Genomic DNA, 19191 nt, shown 5'->3' with positions numbered 1-19191 from the left:
TTGGCTGCTATTTAAGTGATAGATTGATTTTCAAATCCTTGTATTGGTGAGTGGCAAGCGACTTTTATGGAGAGACTGCCCAGAGTTTTCCATTCCATTTGAGAAAGTAAATGACAGCTGAGTACTAAGTCCTGCGACCACCAGCACATGACACAATCAACAGCACAAAACCAAAGATAGATATTTTTTAAGAAATGTATCTTGTGTCATGTTGACTATAAACTTTTATACCACCACCAATCTGAGGTAAAATGGATGTGCAATTATATGTGATCAAAACATCAGCTTGTGTAATGTAGTAACCCATACTGTCCACATCGAAAGTAGCGTAATATACGCTACCATTCAAAAGATTGGGGTCACATAGAAATGTCCTTATTTAAAATAACATCAAATTGATCAGAAATACAGTGTAGACATTGTTAATGTTGTGTTAATGACTATTGTAGCTGGACACAGCTGATTTTTTTATGGAATCTACATAGGGGTACAGAGGCCCATTATCAGCAACCATCACTCCTGTGTTTAATGGCACGTTGTGTTAGCTAATCCAAGTTTATAATTTTAAAAGGCTAATTGATCATTAGAAAAAACTTTTGCAATTATGTTAGCACAGCTGAAAACTGTTGTTCTGATTAAAGAAGCTATAAAACTGGCCTTCCTTAGACTAGTTGAGTATCTGGAGCATTGGCATTTCTGGGTTCGATTACTGGCTCTAAATGGCCAGAAACAAAGAACTTCCTTATGAAACTCAGCCTTGAATTCTCAGAACAAGAATAGACTATTTCATGCGAGAAATTGCCAAGAAACTGAAGATCTCGTACAATGCTGTGTACTACTCCCTTCACAGAACAATGCAAACTGGCTCTAACCAGAATAGAAAGAGGATTGGGAGGCACCGGTGCACAACTGAGCATGAGGACAAGTACATTAGTGTCTAGTTTGAGAAACAGATGCCTCAACTGACAGCTTCATAAATAGTACCCGCAAAACACCAGTCTCAACTCAGTGAAGAGGAGACTCCAGGATGCTGGCTTTCTAGGCAGAGTTGCAAAGAAAAAGCCATCTCAGACTGGCCAATAAAAAGAAAAGATTAAGATGGACAAAAGAACACAGACATTGGAACTTTTCTGTTGTGTCCATACCATACATGCCCTTCAAAATCAATAGTTTCTTGCCTGTTACGAATCCCTTTTGGCCCGACAGTCTAGGGGGGGGATGGTAATGAGACCCGTAACATAACTCATGCAAATTATTATTGTGACAAAGTAAAAGTGTGAACGAAATAACCACGACAACAGAAATCTACCGTCAAACTCCAGGTTTATTTATAAACACACGGTAATGGGGGGAGCAGGAAAAGGGGCTGAGCTGGACCCAAGGAAAGAAACAATAAGTATTCAAAAACACCCCTAAGCTAGACTAGCCTACTTTAACAACAGCTAACTAACTAACCAAAAATACAGTGGGTGGTCCGCCCAGTTCTAACTAGTGTATTTAACAAAGTTCACCTACGGGTAGTGTATGCCCATGGGCGACTTGTCTTGGTTTCCCCCTTTTCCCACCAGCAACAAACAAACACCATAACCAAAAACAATACTCACAGGTGATGACAAAGTGCTATGAGGTGTTTAAACAAAAGAGAGGTTAAGACACAAAGCGAGAGTGAACCACAGAGACCTACAGACATGGCATTTACAGAGAGATTGAGCTCTAGAACAAACAAATGATGGGGTTTTTAAACCATGGAGAAGGAACTGTGATAGGTTAGGAAATAGGAGGAGGTGTGTCTTCTGATTGATTGTTGACTGATTGGGGAGTGATGATTTTCACCTGTGAGGGGAGAAGGAGAGAAAAGAAACACACACACACACAGGATAACTATATCCGTAACATTGCCAATGCAAAGGTTTCATTTATTGAGATAACGTATGGGTTTAAGGATTTTAGTATTGTTATTCGCCACTTTTTCCTTCATGGGTTGACACCGCACCTTCACGACCTTTACCTCTCTCCCTCATCCTCTCAACTGCAATCAACTCTGTTTTGCGGCCTACCAATATCAGCTGGTTCACCTTGGAGATTAGGTCCTCGTTTTCCTCAGCTGGCAGTCCTGCAACTATGATAGTGGAACTTAGTTGTTTTGGCAGCGCCTACTCGCCAAGATTCTAGGAATTCTACACGAGTCTGCAGAAGTCCAACTTCAAGAGCTATGTGGTCATGTAGCTGCTTGTTATTATTCTCCAGTTGAGTCAGCAAAACTGTATGATTATCCTGGATGGCTTTATCCACGTAAGCCATTAACTTTACTATTAATTTATTTTTCATTACACAGCTTAATTTCATCCATCTTTGGATTGGCACTTTCTCTTTGATATATTTAGCTCTATGCTTTTCTCACCACTGGGTAGATTTCTACAGGAGTCCATATGTTTTAGCGGTTAAGTGTTTCTGTTATTGCCGTTGAAGTTAGCTAGCCAGCTACGTTTATAGCTAGGCTAACCAGCTAACTCGCCAAACATTCCCCAACAAGTCTGTCAATTGACGATATTTCACCCAAACGGGATTCAGACTTCAAATATATGTGTACTGTATAATTATATTGCTGAATGCAAGGTCTTGATCCATTCAGAGACATCAGCATCAAGCCTGTCTCGTCAGTCTGGACTCCATATCATCTTGGAAGTCTCCCAAGTGCTTTCTCCATAAAAGGTATCTGTGAACACAGTCACGGTTCTATTACCAATGGCAGTTAGAATCTGTTTTTTTTGTCAGACATCACCTATTTTATGTTGAAATTTGATCAGGTCAGACTAAATCTACCTAATTTTGTTCTCCCCATCGACAACCATTGGTGAGCAGGCAAGAGGTGAGGTCTTTGCCAGAGCCACATTTATGGGCATAGCAGCGTATATCAGCTCCTGGCCCCTCAAAGATACTGGATCATCTCTTTCACACATAGACAATCAATGGTAGTTATGATTAGCCTGGTGGAACCAACCTAATCCTTGCGTTCACCTTTCTAGTTCACTTCAAATATCATAAAATGTAAAGAGAAATAGAATGGTGAACACAGCGACCAGGCTCGTTCATCGAGCTAAGTTATGCCTTGGAAATAAGCAACAAATAATGGCAGTTTACATACACTGTTGTAGTCAGACATGAGATAGCTAGTACCACCATAGCCACATCCAATATTTATTTGTGCCTTAGACATGGGTTGCACCTCAAAAGGCTAATGTGACTGTTTAGTCTAAATTAAACTAAATTATAGTGGCATGGAAACAAGATGACATTGCTGAAGTAGGCAAATAATTAGTAGGAAACAACTTTGCCATATTATGATGCCGTCAAATTTCCATTAGAGAGATGGCAATGTTGCTATTAATGTAACTAGCAAAGTTAGTCAAAAATAGCTAGCAATGCTAATGTTGGCTAGCTACAATACAGTGTTCCCCTCAATTTTAGTTAGCTGGCAGAAGTTATACTGCCTCTAAAGTCAATCTGGCGACATCACAATCATGACAAGAGGTTCCTACTAATTATTTGCCTTCTTTTGAAATGTTATTATGTTTACAATCCAAATCTGAGTTGTAATTGAAGTGTGAACATCAGCGACGCCATTGATGATAGTGATACATAACCAGCAGTCTATAGTTTAGCTACTAGTATACTCACCACCATTGGGGACCAACGAACTACAACCACCTATTCCACACGGTAGGGTCCTTCAGTAGGGCATGCAAACCATAGTTGCATGCTTCCAGCAGGATGCACAGACATTGTCGAACTGGAGCCTCATGATGACATGTTAAATGGCTACGAGAAAGAGACGTAGAGACTCTTACTGTAACGTCAGGTACCACTGAAGGCCCCAATATTCAGTAAGGCAGCCAGAAGCAGTTGTGCCTCACCATCCAGGCCCATGTTACAGCATGTAGAGGTCTGATTGGGAGATGACAGTATACACATGATGTACCTTTCATCACCAAAGCCATGTTAGCATTCACTGCACATGTTGCTGCACAAGCCAACCATTTTGTTAGTGTCATTGATATAAATGGGCAATTCCACATACAATACCCAGTTCATAAGCATTGACTGTAATACCTCTTGGGTCCTGTGGTTGTCTGGCAGAATTCTGCTTTCTAGTGATCTTACTTCCCCTCCACCTGAAATGCAATAACAACAAACACCTGAATAACAATCAGCCTGGTTAGTCACTAAACACTCATGTAACTGTTAAACCTGATGGGGCTAGGGAACTGGGAACCCCCCCTCCCCCTTCAGCCCACCACGGTGGCGCAGGGAAAGCAAAAATATTCTTAAAAATATTTAACCTCCACACATTAACAAGTCCAAGCTTATTCAGCCAAATTATATCAAAACCACACAGCCCGTTTGCAGGATGAGGCATTTGTCTTGCCAACTTCTCAGTAACCAATTAATCAAAAACAGACAGTAACAAGTCTTTAATATATATAGTTAGCCAATATATAGTATTGCTTTCTTAGAAACCTAACTACTATGATTATGATGGGCATTTTTCCCACAGCAGTTTCAATTTAGGTAGCTAGCTTCATGTTGACAGCTAGCTAATGGCATTTATATGACCTTTATCAATAAGATGGTTAACAAACATTCGTTTCCACCTCGCATCTAAAGCTAGCCAATTGACAGTGAAGCTAGGATGAATGTCAGAAGCCAGCTAGCTAACGGTAATTTAGCTGCTGTCAATTGAGTTAATCTGAAATGTACTATTTATATTTCACATAAACAAATTAATGTCATGCATTTTTACAACTACAAAATATGTACACAGATAAAAGAGATGATTACCTTCAGGTAGATCATTATATTCTAGTTAATTTGAAGAAATGACTTCCCTTCTCCTCTTCAAACTACTTCCTGAGATTTGATTGATGAAACAATCCGGCCAGTGGTTGCAGCAATAGGCGGCGGTGGTTTTGGCTGATTGGTCAGGAGTCCTGCCCGCAACATTGCTCAGTGAATTTTAAAAAACTTGTGAAACTCTTTCTAAAAAAAACTTTCTACATACTTGGTAACTCTTGGTAACGTGACAACAGTTACATAACTCCAAGCGTGCGCAGATACAATCTTGAAGTGTTTTTGCTTCGCTGCAGAATATTCATAGTCGTAAATAGACTTGTAATAATTCTGAAAATAAATTATGATTGCAAATCCTATTGAATGTATTCAAATGCCAAGTTACATGTTTGCGACTTATTTTTTTCCACACATTATCATACAAGCTTGCAAAATAAAATTGCACATTTACGAACCACAAATCTCAATGTGTGACCACGAATGTCAAAATACAAACTTACAGGGTTCTATCATTATTATCCCATACACTTTGTAGTACATTTTACACTAAAATACGTTTGACTCATACCGATGCTACATAGGTGGTTTTCAATGGGATTAGTTGGTTTTTAGGGGCAGTCGTTCTTTAAGGGGGTACACGCAATTTAGCCATGATGAGGAAGAAACTATGGAAATAGTTGAAATACTAAATCTTTATTTTTTTAATTCATAGACAAAGTATGATTCACAGTATGTATCAGATGAGTGCCAAAGCATTTTGTATCCTATAAAAGTGTTCAAACAGGTTGGGGACTACTGTATTGGCATGCATCTGCTTTTATCTCTCTCCCACGTTCAGATGACATCTACGAAATATGTTAAGAGGTTGTTTTCCTCTCTTTTTAAAGGTAGCTGGCTTCAAAGCACTTCCTGTCATGACCCTAAATGGCAATTATTTGTGAGCACACCCTACAGGACCTTTGGGATTTCAGTACAGGAGGAAGGCAGCTAGCTTTAAGATTCTCTTGATTTTGGATGGGAAGGGAAAAGTTGAACACAAACTGACTCATTATCCGAGTATGTGCATAAAAGAGACAGAGCCTTGGAAGTCCCTGTGGTGAGAAGAGGGCTGCTACAATAGGTACAGTGTGCATGTGTGCGTGTGTGTGCGCGTGTGTGTGTGTGTGTGTGTGTGTGTGTGTGTGTATACACTGAGTATACCAAACATTAAGAACACCTTCCTAATATTGAGTTGCATGTTGACTCCAATGCTTCCCACAGATGTGTCAAGTTTGCTGCATTTCCTTTGGGTGGGGGACCATTCTTGAAACACACAGGAAACAGTTCAGCGTGAAAAACCCAACAGCGTTGCAGTTCTTGACACAAACCGATGTGCCTGGCATCTACTACCATTCCACGTTCAAAGGCACTTTGTCTTGCCCATTCACTTTGTCTTGCCATTCACCCTCTGAATGGCAAACATACACAATCCATGTCTCAGTTGTCTCAAGGATTAAAAATACTTCTTTACACTGTCCACTCCCCTTCATCTACACTGATTTAAAGTCGATTTAACAAGTGACATCAATAAGGGATCATATATTTTACCTGGTCAGGGTGTGCCATAAAAAGAGCAGGTGTTCTTAAAGTTGTGTATAATAAGTGTATCTACAGTGCATTCGGATAGTATTCAGACCCCTTTACTTTTTCCACATTTTGTTACGTTACAGCCCTTGTTCTAAAAATGATTAAATCAATTGTTTTCCTCGTCAATCTAAACACAATACCCCATAACGACAAAGTGAAACAGGTTTTTAGACATTTTTGCAAATGTGTTAAAAAAAATTACAAAATACCTTATTTATAAAAGTATTCAGACCCTTTGCTATGAGACTCGAAATTGAGCTCAAGTGCATCCTGTTTCCATTGATCATCCTTGAGATGTTTCTACAACTTGATTGGAGTCTACATGTAGAACATTTAATTGATTGAAAGGTCCCACAGTTGACAGTGTATGTCAGGACAAAAACCAAGCTATGAGGTCGAAGGAATTGTCCGTAGAGCTCTGAGACAGGATTGTGTCAAGGCACAGATCTGGGAAGGGTACCAAAAAATGTCTGCAACATTGAAGGTCCCCAAGAACACAGTTACCTCTATCATTCCTAAATGAAAGAAGTTTGGAACCACGAAGACTCTTCCTAGTGCTGGCCGCCCGGCCAATCGGGGGAGAAGGGCCTTGGTCAGGGAGGTAACCAAGAAATTGATGGTCACTGACGTAGCTCCAGAGTTCCTCTTTGGAGATGGGAGAACGTTCTAGAAGGACAACCACTTGGAGTTTGCCAAAAGGCAACTTAAGGACTCTCAGACCATGAGAAACAAGATTCTCTGGTCTGATGAAACCAAAATTGAAAATTTGGCCTGAATGCCAAGTGTCACATCTGGAGGAAACCTGACACCCTCCCTACGGTGAAGGATGGTGGTGGTAGCATCATGCTGTGGGGGTGTTTTTCAGCAGCAAGTACTGGGAGACTAGTCAGGATCAAGGGAAAGATGAACGGAGCAAAGCACAGAGAGATCCTTGATGAAAACCTGCTCTAGAGCACTAAGAATCTGATTGGGGCGAAGGTTCACCTTCCAAGAAGACAAGGACCCTACAGTAAGCACACAGCCAAGACAACACAGGAGTGGCTTCGGGACAAATCTCTGAATGTCCTTGAGATGCACAGCCAGACATTAATCTAATCGAACATCTCCGGAGAGACCTCAAAATAGCTGTGCATTAACTCTCCCCATCCAATCTGACAGAGTTTAAGAGGATCTGCAGAGAAGAATGGGAGAAACTCCCCAAATACAGGTGTGCCAAGTTTGTAGCGTCATATCGAAGAAGACTCGAGGCTGTAATTGCTGCCAAAGGCGCTTTATCAAAGTACTGAGTAAGGTTCTGAATACTTATGTAAATGTCTTGTGTCCGGTTTTTATTTGTAATAAATAATACATTTCTAAAAACCTGTTTCACTTTGTCATTATGGGGTTTTGTGTGTAGATTGATGAGGGAAAAAAATTGATATAATACATTTTAGAATAAGGCTGTAACGTAACAAAATGTGGAAAAAGTCAAGGGGTCTGAATACTTCCCGACACACTGTAAAAATACAGTTCAAGTCGGAAGTTTACATACACCAGTCTTAGATCAGTCAGGATCACCACTTTATTTTAAGAATGTGAAATGTCAGAATAATAGTAGAGAGAATGATTTACTTCAGCTTTTATTTCTTTCATCACATTCCCAGTGGGTCAGAAGTTTACATACACTCAATTAGTATTTGGTAGCATTGCCTTTAAATTAACTTGCGTCAAACGTTTTGGGTAGCTTTCCACAAACTTCCCACAATAAATTGGGTGAATTTTGGCTCATTCTTCCTGACAGAGCTGGTGTAACTGAGTCAGGTTCGCAGGCCTCCTTGCTCGCACACGCTTTTTCAGTTCAGCCCACAAATTTTCTATAGGATTGAGGTCAAGGTTTTGAGATGGCCACTCCAATACTTTGACTTTGTTGTCCTTAAGCCATTTTGCCACAACTTTGGAAGTATGCTTGGGGTCATTGTCAATTTGGAAGATCCATTTGCGACCAAGTTTTAACTTAAGATGTTGCTTCAATATATCCACATCATTTCCCATCTCATGATGCAATCTATTTTGTGAAGTGCACCAGTCCCTCCTGCAGCAAAGCATGCCCACAATATGATGCTGCCACCCCCGAACTTCACGGTTGGGATGGTGTTCTTTAGCTTGCAAGCCTCCCCCTTTTTTTCTCCATACATAATCTTGGTCATTATGGCCAAACAGTTCTATTTTTGTTTCATCAGACCAGAGGACATTTCTCCAAAAAGTACAATCTTTGTCCCCATATGCAGTTGCAAACCGTAGTCAGGCTTTTTTATGGCGGTTTTGGAGCAGCGGCTTCTTCCTTGCTGAGCGGCCTTTCAGGTTATGTCGATATAGGACTTGTTTTACTGTGGATATAGATTATTTTATATCTGTTTCCTCCAGCATCTTCACAAGGTCCTTTGCTGTTGTTCTGGGATTGATTTGCGCTTCTCGCACCAAGGTACATTCATCTCTAGGAGACAGAACTCGTCTCCTTCCTGAGCGGTATGATGACTGCGTGGTTCCATGGTGTTTATACTTGCGTACTATTGTTTGTACAGATGAACGTGGTACCTTCAGGCGTTTGGAAATTGCTCCCAAGGATAAACCAGACTTGTGGAGATCAACAAAAAAAATCTGAGGTCTTGGCTGATTTCTTTTGATTTTCCCATGATGTCAAACGAAGAGGCACTGAGTTTGAAGGTAGGCCTTGAAATACATCCACAGGTACACCTCCAATTTACTCAAATTATGTCAATTCACCTATCAGAAGCTTCTAAAACCATGACATCCTTTTCTGGAATTTTCCAAACTGTTTAAAGGCAGTATCAACTTAGTGTATGCAAACCTCTGACCCACTGGAATTGTTATTCTGTGAATTATAAGTGAAATAATCGGTCTATGAACAATTGTTGGAAAAATGACTTGTCATGCACAAAGTAGATGTCCTAACCAACTTGCAAAAAATATAGTTAGTTTACAAGAAATTTGTAGTGTTTGATTATCGAATTGTAATGACTTCAACATAAGTGTATGGAAACTTCCGACTTCAACTGTAGATATGCTTTACTAGGAGCTGCAGTAGCTTGATTCCTCTGTCCCTGTGTGTTAGTACATTGAAGTAATGAGAGAATTTCCTCTCCAAGCTGATGTAATGCTTTAAATCTGCACTGGAAGTCATTCATTAAGGGGCCACAAGGGAATTCATAAAGCTGCCATAGAAGAATACAAAAAGGCAAACAAAGGCTTCACTGGGGCTACTTCAAAGGTCCCTCTCCAAAATGAATTCCTGGCAGTGGGAGAAACCAATTAGCTACTACACAGACATCAAGCTCAATATTAAAATAAAAGGTGACTTTTCATCCCGCTTAACCTCTAAAAGTCTTAGCTGTGCTTCGAGGGGGGAGGGGGGGGGGCTGGTCATACCAATCAAATCAAATTTTATTGGTCACATACACATGGTTAGCAGATGGTAATGCGAGTGTAGCGAAATGCTTGTGCTTCTAGTTCCGATCATGCAGTAATATCTAACAAGTAATCTATCAATTTCACAACAACTACCTTTTACACACAAGTGTAAAGGAATTAATGAGAATATGTACATATAAATATATGGATGAGCGATGGCCGAACAGCATAGGCAAGATGCAGTAGATGGTAGAGAGTCAAGTGTATACATATGAGATGAGTAATGTAGGGTACGTAAACATTATATAAAGTGGCATTGTTTAAAGTGACTAGTGATACATTTATTACATCCAATTTGTAATTATTAAAGCGGATAGAGATTTGAGTCAGTATGTTGGCAGCAACCACTCAATGTTAGTGATGCCTGTTTTAACAGTCTGATGGCATTGAGATAGAAGCTGTTTTTCAATCTCTCGGTCCCAGCTTTGATGCACCTGCACTGACCTCGCCTTTTTGATGATAGTGGGGTGAAGAGGCAGTGGCTCGTTTGGTTGTTGTCCTTGATGATATTTTTGGCCTTCCTGTGACATCGGGTGGTGTAGGTGTCCTGGAGGGCAGGTAGTTTGCCCCCGGTGATGCGTTGTGCAGACCTCACTACCCTCTGGAGAGCCTTACAGGTTGTGGGCGGAGCAGTTGCCGTACCAGGTGGTGATACACCCCGACAGGATGCTCTCGATTGTGCATCTGTAAAAGTTTGACAGTGTTTTTGGTGACAAGCCAAATTTCTTCAGGCTCCTGAGGTTGAGGAGGCGCTGTTGCACCATTTCAGTTTGTCCGTGATGCTGTCTCGTCGTTGTTGGTAATCAAGCCTACCACTGCAAAGTAGTGTCGTCTGCAAACTTGATCATTGAGTTGGAGGCGTGCATGGCCACGCAGTCATGGGTGAACAGGTAGTACATGAGAGGGCTGAGAACGCACCCTTGTGGGGCCCCAGTGTTGAGGATCTCTGGGGTGGAGATGTTGTTTCCTACCCTCACCACCTGGGGGCGTCCCGTCAAAGTCCAGGACCCAGTTGCACAGGGCGGGATCGAGACCCTCGAGCTTAATGACGAGTACAATGGTGTTAAATGCTGAGCTGTAGTCGATGAACAGCATTCTTACATAGGTATTCCTCTGGTCCAGATGGGTTAGGGCAGTGTGCAGTGTGATGGCGATTGCGTCATCTGTGGACCTATTGGGGCGGTAATTGGAGTGGGTGTAGGGTGTCAGGTACGGTGGAGGTAATATGATCCTTGACTAGTCTCTCAAAACACTTCATGATGACGGAAGTGAGTGCTACTGGGCGATAGTCGTTTAGCTCAGTTACCTTAGCTTTCTTGGGAACAGACCATGGATATTTTTCCTTTAGCTAGTCCTCCTTCAACGTAGGTATGAAAATAAAAATACGAAATGTTTTTGATAAAATATTGAATTTAGCATTTACTACAATAGCCCATAGAAATACATTAAATAACACATTCATAAATGGGAAAAAAGACAGGCAAAAAAGACAGTTTCATAAGGAATAAGGTTTTGAAGTGTCTGTCATATATCTAGGAGATTTAAGGAAGCTCAGGAATTTTTTATTTTTTTGCAGACATATTTAACCCCTAATTTTTGTTGGCACAAAACTACCTCCATACTGCCATCCGTGTGTATGAGTTACCTTCAGATGAGTCTCGTGACACTTATGGGGATCGTAAAGCAAAATTGAGAATATCATAATTTTCACGAGAGTCTCCCCTTTCCCTAGTGGGGTCCATAGGAGGTTGGTGGTACCTTAATTGGGGAGGACAGGCTCATGGTAATGTCTGGAGTAGAATAGGTGGAATGGCATCAAATGCATGAAACCTATGGTATATAGTCAACATAGACAGTAGAACTAACGCGTTAGTAAACCCACTCCAATCATACAGTAGAGTGTACTGTCAGCAAGCAGTTTAGCAGTTACTCCAGCGGGCCCCAGTGTCAATAAATTAATAAAACCAAAAGCTTACCTTGACTTGGAAGGGTCTCCTGTTGGATAGCCATAGCCAGCTAGCTAACATAGCATCCCTCTCTGTTTGAGCTGGGTGTTTCAGTAGACGAAACTAGCTAGATGCTTTCGCTAACTAAGTGAAGGTAAAACAACATATAGCTCGCTCTCTCACTTCATTTTTAAAGAAATGAATTTGTTCAAAACTGTTCAACTATTATATTTCTCTCTCTTTGAGTCAACTACTCACACATTTCATGCACTGCACTGCTTGCTAGCAGAACTGGATTAATTCTCTGATCCTTTGATTGGGTGGACAACATGTCAGTTCACGCTGCAAGATCTCTGATAGGTTGCAGGACGTCCTCCTTAAGTTGTCATAATTACTGTGTAAGTCTATGGAAGGGGTGAGAACCATGAGCCTCCTAGGTTTTGTATTGTAGTCAATGTATCCAGAAGAGGACGGAAACTAGCTGTCCTCCGGCTACACGATGGTGCTACCCTACAGAGTGCTGTTGAGGCAAATGTAGACCTTAAAACAGTTTGTTTTAATCAATTATTTGGCAACGTGAATATATTTAGTATGTTTTTATCTAAAAGGATTTTGAAATTCACGGAGGATGATGGTTCTCCCCTTCCTCCGCTGAGGAGCCTCCACTGGAGTATAGGATGTGTCCAAAACATTATTTGTGTATGAGTAAAGACCTTAACTTTTAAAAGTGATATGTTCACTGGACAGTTACTTTAAGATCACCCTTCTCCAATCAATGGTGTTTAAAACAGTGTTTTTATACTGACCGTCCAGGGGAGTTTTTTTCCAATTACACAGTCCTTTGGTGTGGCGTAACTGTCATCGGGCTGCAGCCACAGGCTTGAGTTAACTAATTAAGCCCACTTCACCCTGTAATGGGTGTGTTAAAATGCATGAGAAATTCCATCTCAAAGCCCCAGTAAACATTGTCTCAGCTACATCCTGTGACATCCACTCATGGGATCATTTCCCTTATTCCCCCTCCCAATTACAAAAGTCACCCTTTCAGCTAGCTACATTACTTACTGTAGTTCCAATGGCTCAGTGGTTTAGAGCTAGAGTATGGTGTTGTTTACATCAGGGTTGTGGGCTTGTCTAACAACTACAGTAAAGGAAATCTACAGTAATATTAGTTAGGAAGAGGTACTATTAGACGTTTCACTCCAAATCTCAGTCTTGTTGCTACACTGCTTTTCTCTCTTTTCACACTCCAGGTGCTGTAACCTCACCGAGGACATTTTGGGACACAACTAATCATTTTGGACGCAGTTACTCTGTTCAGGATTTTATTTTTCTTCGGTGTTGCTTGAGGCCATATGGTTTCATCTGGTTGACCTTAGTTTACACCTGCCTTCATTGTGTTGGGTGCATTTGGGCAGATCTCTGTGTTTTGCTGGACCCCTCCTTTAGAAAGACAGTGAAGTGAGGCTTCGATGCTGTCTTCATCTGAGAGATGCCTCTTTAACAAGCTCTCTAGTGAGCCTCAGAGCTATCCTGCTTCTTCACTGTACATCCGCCCAGAACATACTGACAGTATCTCAATACAATTCTGTCTTCCACACAAGACGTAACACACACACACACGCACTCCTCTGCTGTAAGTACCCTGTCATTCTCAGCCACCCACTCCAACCCCAACTCTCCTACAGGTACATATTATATTAACATTGAAGCATGTTACAGTGCAGTGTTTTATGCTACTTAGTATGATATGTACTACTCATAAACCCCGGGGTGGTTTTGCTAAATGATTACCATTCTTTCTACAGTGAGGTCCGCAATTATTGGATTCCTTGATAAAGATGAGCAAAAAAAGAATAAAAGAAGTACAATGCAAATACTGAGCTATATGCAGGTCCGTAGACTGAGATGGCCATTGCAAAATGTTGATTTTGTTTTCAATTATCACATTTATTTATAAAGTCCTTCTTACATCAGCTGATGTCACAGAGTGCTGTACAGAAACCCAGCCTAAATTATCAATTTCTTTGTGGATTGTGACATGTGCTTAGGGTAAATGGGGGAAGAATCTCAATTGTCAGAGGGGAGAGACTTCTGTCTTTCTCATCCAATGGGTTTTGAGAAGGAGATGAGGAGAAAGGAAGCGAGTAGTGTGTAATTGAGATCTTTCCTGGATAAGTAGAAAAACAACCTAAATCTCACACTATCCCTTTAACAAGGGCCCCAGGACCAGTGGAATTAAAATAGCCCCATAACATCAATGATACTCCAGTATATTTTACAGTAGGGATGAGGTATTTTCTGCATATGCATTGTTCTTTCGAAGGCCAAACCCACCATTGGTGTGCATGGTCAAAGAGCTCTATTTTCCTCTGACCATAGGACTGCCTGGAGTTTGCTAAACAGCAATCACACTTGAATTGGAATCGGTGCTATGATCATATGACACGAAAATAGAGGTCCTCACACCTACTGTAAAATATGATGTTGATTCTTTGATGTTATGGGGCTCTTTGGCTTCCACTGGTCCTGTGGCCCTTGTTAAGGTCAATAGCATCATTAACTTTACCAAGTATCAGGACATTTTAGCCCAAAACCTGGTTGCCTCTGCCAGGAGGCTGAAACTTGGCACAGGTGAATTGTCCAGCAAGACAATAACCCCAGGCACAGATCAATTGACCACAAAAATCAATATTTTGCAATGGTCTCTGGACTTCAACCCCATTGAAAACATGTGGTTTGAATTGAAGAGGGATCTAGAAATATTTTCTATGGGGGACATCCTAAAATCCCTTCCAATGTGTTCTCCAATATCATAAAAACAGTTGATAAAAAGGCTCGGTCTTGTTATTCTCGCAGTGGGAGGATTCTGGAGTATTAAAAACAGAGGATCCAATCATTTTGACCCTTATCATTTTTTAAATAAAAAAATAATATATTTGTAAAAAATAATATTTCTCTGAGCAATTGTATTAGTATAAATAGTTTTTTTTTAGCATACGATATAGCTCAGTATTTGTATTATTTAGTTCATACAGTCTTTTTTGCTCATATTTATCAACGGAACCAATAATTCCGGACTCCACTAATAGGATTTACATTAGCGTTAGCAGAGTTACTGGCTTGACATTTTATCCAGTGAATAAGCCTGTGGAGTTAATTCGTGGATGATGGGGATAGAGAGTTAGTCTGCCGATTGCTACATCCCTCTGTAGATGAATCAAAAAGCTATTATTTTGTTGCCAAACCTGAATGAATAGCATCTGGCAGCAGGTGGCAATGTTAATTTATTGAGGGGACATGGTCAGTGGAAACTGTCCTTGCTTTGATTCTGGCTCGATGAATAGAGAGAAAGATTAGAGACACTCCTATAGGAGTGATATGACTAATTGATATAAAAATGTATACAAAAACAGGACATTTAGAGTATTTTGTCATATTAATGTTATTAACATGGGGAACACTGAAGATGTAGTAGGCCATTCAAGTCAAGATTATGGGGATTTTTCCTACGCCCACAAGGTGCGCACTATAAGTGGTCAATTTGAATTGTACACTGATTGATTCATCATCGACTGGAGCTTCAATCGTCCATCTAGACTGATCTGAATCTCAAGAGTTGCCTTACACTTTTTAAATACCTCATGCGGTCTTTTCCTTGATTTAGACTAAGTAGGGGTGAATGACATTTTGGATAAGTGTGGTGTTTTTTATTCATAATGGCAGTGCACACACCTAAAACATTACTCAGGCAACAGATGACATTGATTAAATGCACAGCCTGGAAGGATTTGACGGCAGCCCCGACTTTACTCATACAAACACTGTGTATTCTCATACAAATACCAAAGTATTCCATCATAGTGCAACTATTGAGCCACAAATAATTCTGTTAACATTCACAAACACGCTATCAGCTCACGATCTGCCCATGTCAGCACAGACAAGTGAGTTTGTTTTATTTATTTATAGGGGACAATGCACATGAATCAACATCAACATTACAATAATGCAACATCCATGTAAATGTGCCGGGGTTAGCCAAAAGCTAATTTGCACCCGTAGTCCCAAGGCAGCTAAGGACATGTACACAACCACAATACAACTACTCACTAAAACAATACAAAATACAAATATATTACATCCAATAATATGACATATAATTCTAATGACAACAACAACACTATCACCAACTGTCGTCTTACATATGAGGAACCACAGATAACTCATGTGTACAAGTTTGGATAGATTTTAGCCATGTTTTCAATTCAAGTTTAATCAGTGCAACAACACTAGTCCATGGGCATTGTATTCCAGTATATTGTAGCTCTAACAGAGAAGGCCGATGTTATTGTGTCGAAAAAAGGGACAACGCAATCCCCTCTGCCCTTGTTATCCCGGAGTTGTCGTGATATGCCGGCATAGGGGTGGAGCGGCAGACCATGCAGGATCTTAAAGACAAGGCTTGCATCTACAATACATAATGCTTTAAGCTATCCAGACTTAAGTAAATGATGTTATGTAAATGATATAACGGTGGTAAATGTTTGGTTTGTTATCAAAAATCGTATGTCTTTGTTTGTAAAGTGATTCAATTGGTTTCAGAATAGTAGCTCCTGCTTGTGACCAGCATGTGAGGTAATATCTCAAATTTGATAAGATCATATAGCATGCGTATACAGTTTGGTGGCCTCCAGGGGAAGGAAAGATCTTAGAAACCTAAAGTTGGATAATCCAAACTTAACTGTATTGACCACCTTCTTCACATGTTTTTTAAATGTCCAAAATGAGACCAAGATACCTAAAGTTATACACAACTTTCAGATTCTCCCCATGAACAAGAACAGCTCGTTGGGAAGAATCAATGGATTTCTTAGAGAAGTACATGCAAACATTCTTGTGTATATATTTTTTGCAGTAATAGCTACTGTAAATTGGACTGTGCAGTTATATTATATTAACAAGAATTGAAGCTTTCAGCCAATATAAGACACATGTACTGCCATTTTGTTGTTTCTCTAAAATCTGTGATCTTGACGTAACGTGAAGCATGATTTACAACTGTCCCGTTGACGGAACGCCAATCCTTTTAAGCATGGAATTTAGATGGTCATAAAACGAGATATCCGATGTTGGTGGTCGATATAATCCAATAATGGTGAGAGACATATGAGGGGAGAGGAAGACATTCAGCCTCATACATTCAATGTCATTGGCATGTTTCCATATGGTAGGATTGCATTTAAAGTAATCCTTCATGTTCATAAGCAATCCACCCCCTCTGCCCTCTTTCCTGTCCCTCCTGAATATGGAATATCCAGGGACATTAAAGCAGAAATGGGAAGGAGAAGATTTCTTCAGCCATGTCTCAGAGAAACAGAAAAAAATGTAGATTAGAGTCATTCAATAAATGTTCCACCTGTTCACTCTTAGAAATAATGCTATGAATATTCAGATGACCTCCCAATATACCTTGGAACCAGGGTCCCAGAGCATTTTTAGCTTGATTAACGGTTTGAAAAAGTTTCATGGTACATTGTTTTCTAATACCTGGGTATTAGGAAACTGAGTTTATGTCTCGAAGGCAGGTTTTGTTCGGGACATGTATCAAGAGTTGGCATTAAAATTAAATTATCAGCAGATTGCTCATCCTCTTGAAAAGCCATGTTAGCGACAGAAGTTATGCTCACATACACAGCATGTCCTTCTCTGATCCAGATAATATGGGTTACGCAAATCTAGAGTATTTCAATCCTTTATAAATGATTTTGGTCTGGATGGCTAATTAGTGGGATTATATTGAGGGAAAGCTGTATTTTCCTCCAGCCTTACTTGTAATGTCTTTTCCCAGTATGCTAGCATTGAGATGAAGGGCCCAATTTTGTTCGATCAGGTGAGGTGTAGATGCATACAATTTTACTTCACAAGATATCCCTTGCTTGGTGCTAGGCTTTTGACTGCACTAGAGGTGAAAACGAACACACACAGTGGATTTATGCAGTAAAGGATGAAAGACAGTTTTGTGAGGGAGTGTCGTGTAAGGGCTATGCATCCCCCTGCCTGCTCCCAAGCTTCCATGACCAATACCATAGAGGCTGGAAAACCAGCCTGTGTAGCCTTGATAAATACTCTCAGGGAAAAGCTGCGCCTGCTCCTGTCTGCCTGACAGTAGCTGCCATTTACTGCCTCCACATCAACACTGCAAGCAATTTGAACGGCTATCATCATCTTTTCTTTTGTCCTTGTCACTGTCGAGGAGAGAGTGAAACTGAGAGAGGATGGAATTTAATATAATACAGCGCTAGGGATCTAAGCTAAGCTAAAGATTCCTGTGCATGATAGGCTACGCAATAAGCCATTTCATCAATATACTGCTGCCATCATATGCAGTCAATATCTTGGTTGCTCCCTAGTGTATATGTGTGTGTGTGTGTGTGTGTGTGTGTGTGTGTGTGTGTGTATATATGTATAATATATAGCCTCTTTCATATACATATATATATATAATATATAGCCTCTTTCATATACACACAGTAAATGTCAAAGATGACATGCATTTCCAACCATGCCTGTTCATGTTAATGATCAATTGGCTTTTTGATCTCTTTGTCTTCAAATGGATCGTGTGTGTGAGGCTCCAGCTGTTGGTTGTCAGACAGCATGTTAGATAGAGAATACACAGGAATAGCAGCCCTGTTTAAACCAGTCTATGATATCATATCAAATCGAGCTCTATTTATACAGCACATTTCAGATATGAAATGCAACGCAATGTGCTTCATATTCACATTGTACTATATACATGATGAAGTTGCTTTGGATAAAAGTGTCTGCTAAATGGCATATATCCAGTATTATTATATTATATGTTACATTAAATTAATTATGTATACCCATCATTAGATTCATAGATCCATCTATGAATTTAAGTGTCTCTCCAGTTATTCAGCCCGGGCGTCATGCACTCCAAACATCTTAGGGGGCACAAATTATGTGAGGATAGTTAAAGGATGGTCTGGAGGGGGACTAGTTGGAGAATTTTGCATTTTAGCCATAATCATTATGCTTCATTCTAGGTCAAAAATATGTTTATTTCTCTGCATATCTCAGTATAACTCTTGACCGGTCTAAATCAAATTATATTTTATTTGTCACGTGCGCCGAATACAACAGGTGTAGATCGTATAGTGAAATGCTTACTTACAAGCCCTTATCAACAATGCTTTAGGAACTTAAGAAAAAGAAAAAAAAAGTACATAAAAAATAGAAAAATAAAATAAAAGTAACAAATAATTAAACAGCA

The 19191-nt window shown here is 40.1% G+C and overlaps 1 protein-coding gene and 1 long non-coding RNA gene across 4 annotated transcripts in view; both read right to left on the bottom strand.

Annotated features, from left to right (window-relative positions):
- LOC135558837 (acid-sensing ion channel 1C-like) overlaps positions 1 to 19191 on the bottom strand; it is a 194913-nt gene that overhangs the window by 62591 nt on the left and 113131 nt on the right. The gene's annotated exons all lie outside the window — the stretch shown is intronic.
- Positions 1317 to 4933, bottom strand: LOC135558838 (uncharacterized). Of its 3 annotated transcripts, XR_010458405.1 has the most exons (5): positions 4840 to 4933; positions 4111 to 4172; positions 3915 to 3945; positions 3679 to 3819; positions 1317 to 1833 (listed from the first exon to the last, which is right to left on the bottom strand). It is a non-coding gene; the product is annotated as an uncharacterized LOC135558838 (long non-coding RNA). The 3 variants fall into 3 exon arrangements; XR_010458406.1 differs by lacking the exon at positions 3915 to 3945 and having other exon boundaries at positions 1317 to 2716; XR_010458404.1 differs by lacking the exon at positions 3915 to 3945.

Source organism: Oncorhynchus masou, chromosome 17 (assembly GCF_036934945.1).
Source record: "Oncorhynchus masou masou isolate Uvic2021 chromosome 17, UVic_Omas_1.1, whole genome shotgun sequence".
In the NCBI taxonomy this organism is placed as follows: domain Eukaryota; kingdom Metazoa; phylum Chordata; class Actinopteri; order Salmoniformes; family Salmonidae; genus Oncorhynchus; species Oncorhynchus masou.
This window is presented reverse-complemented; position numbering and strand designations above follow the sequence as displayed.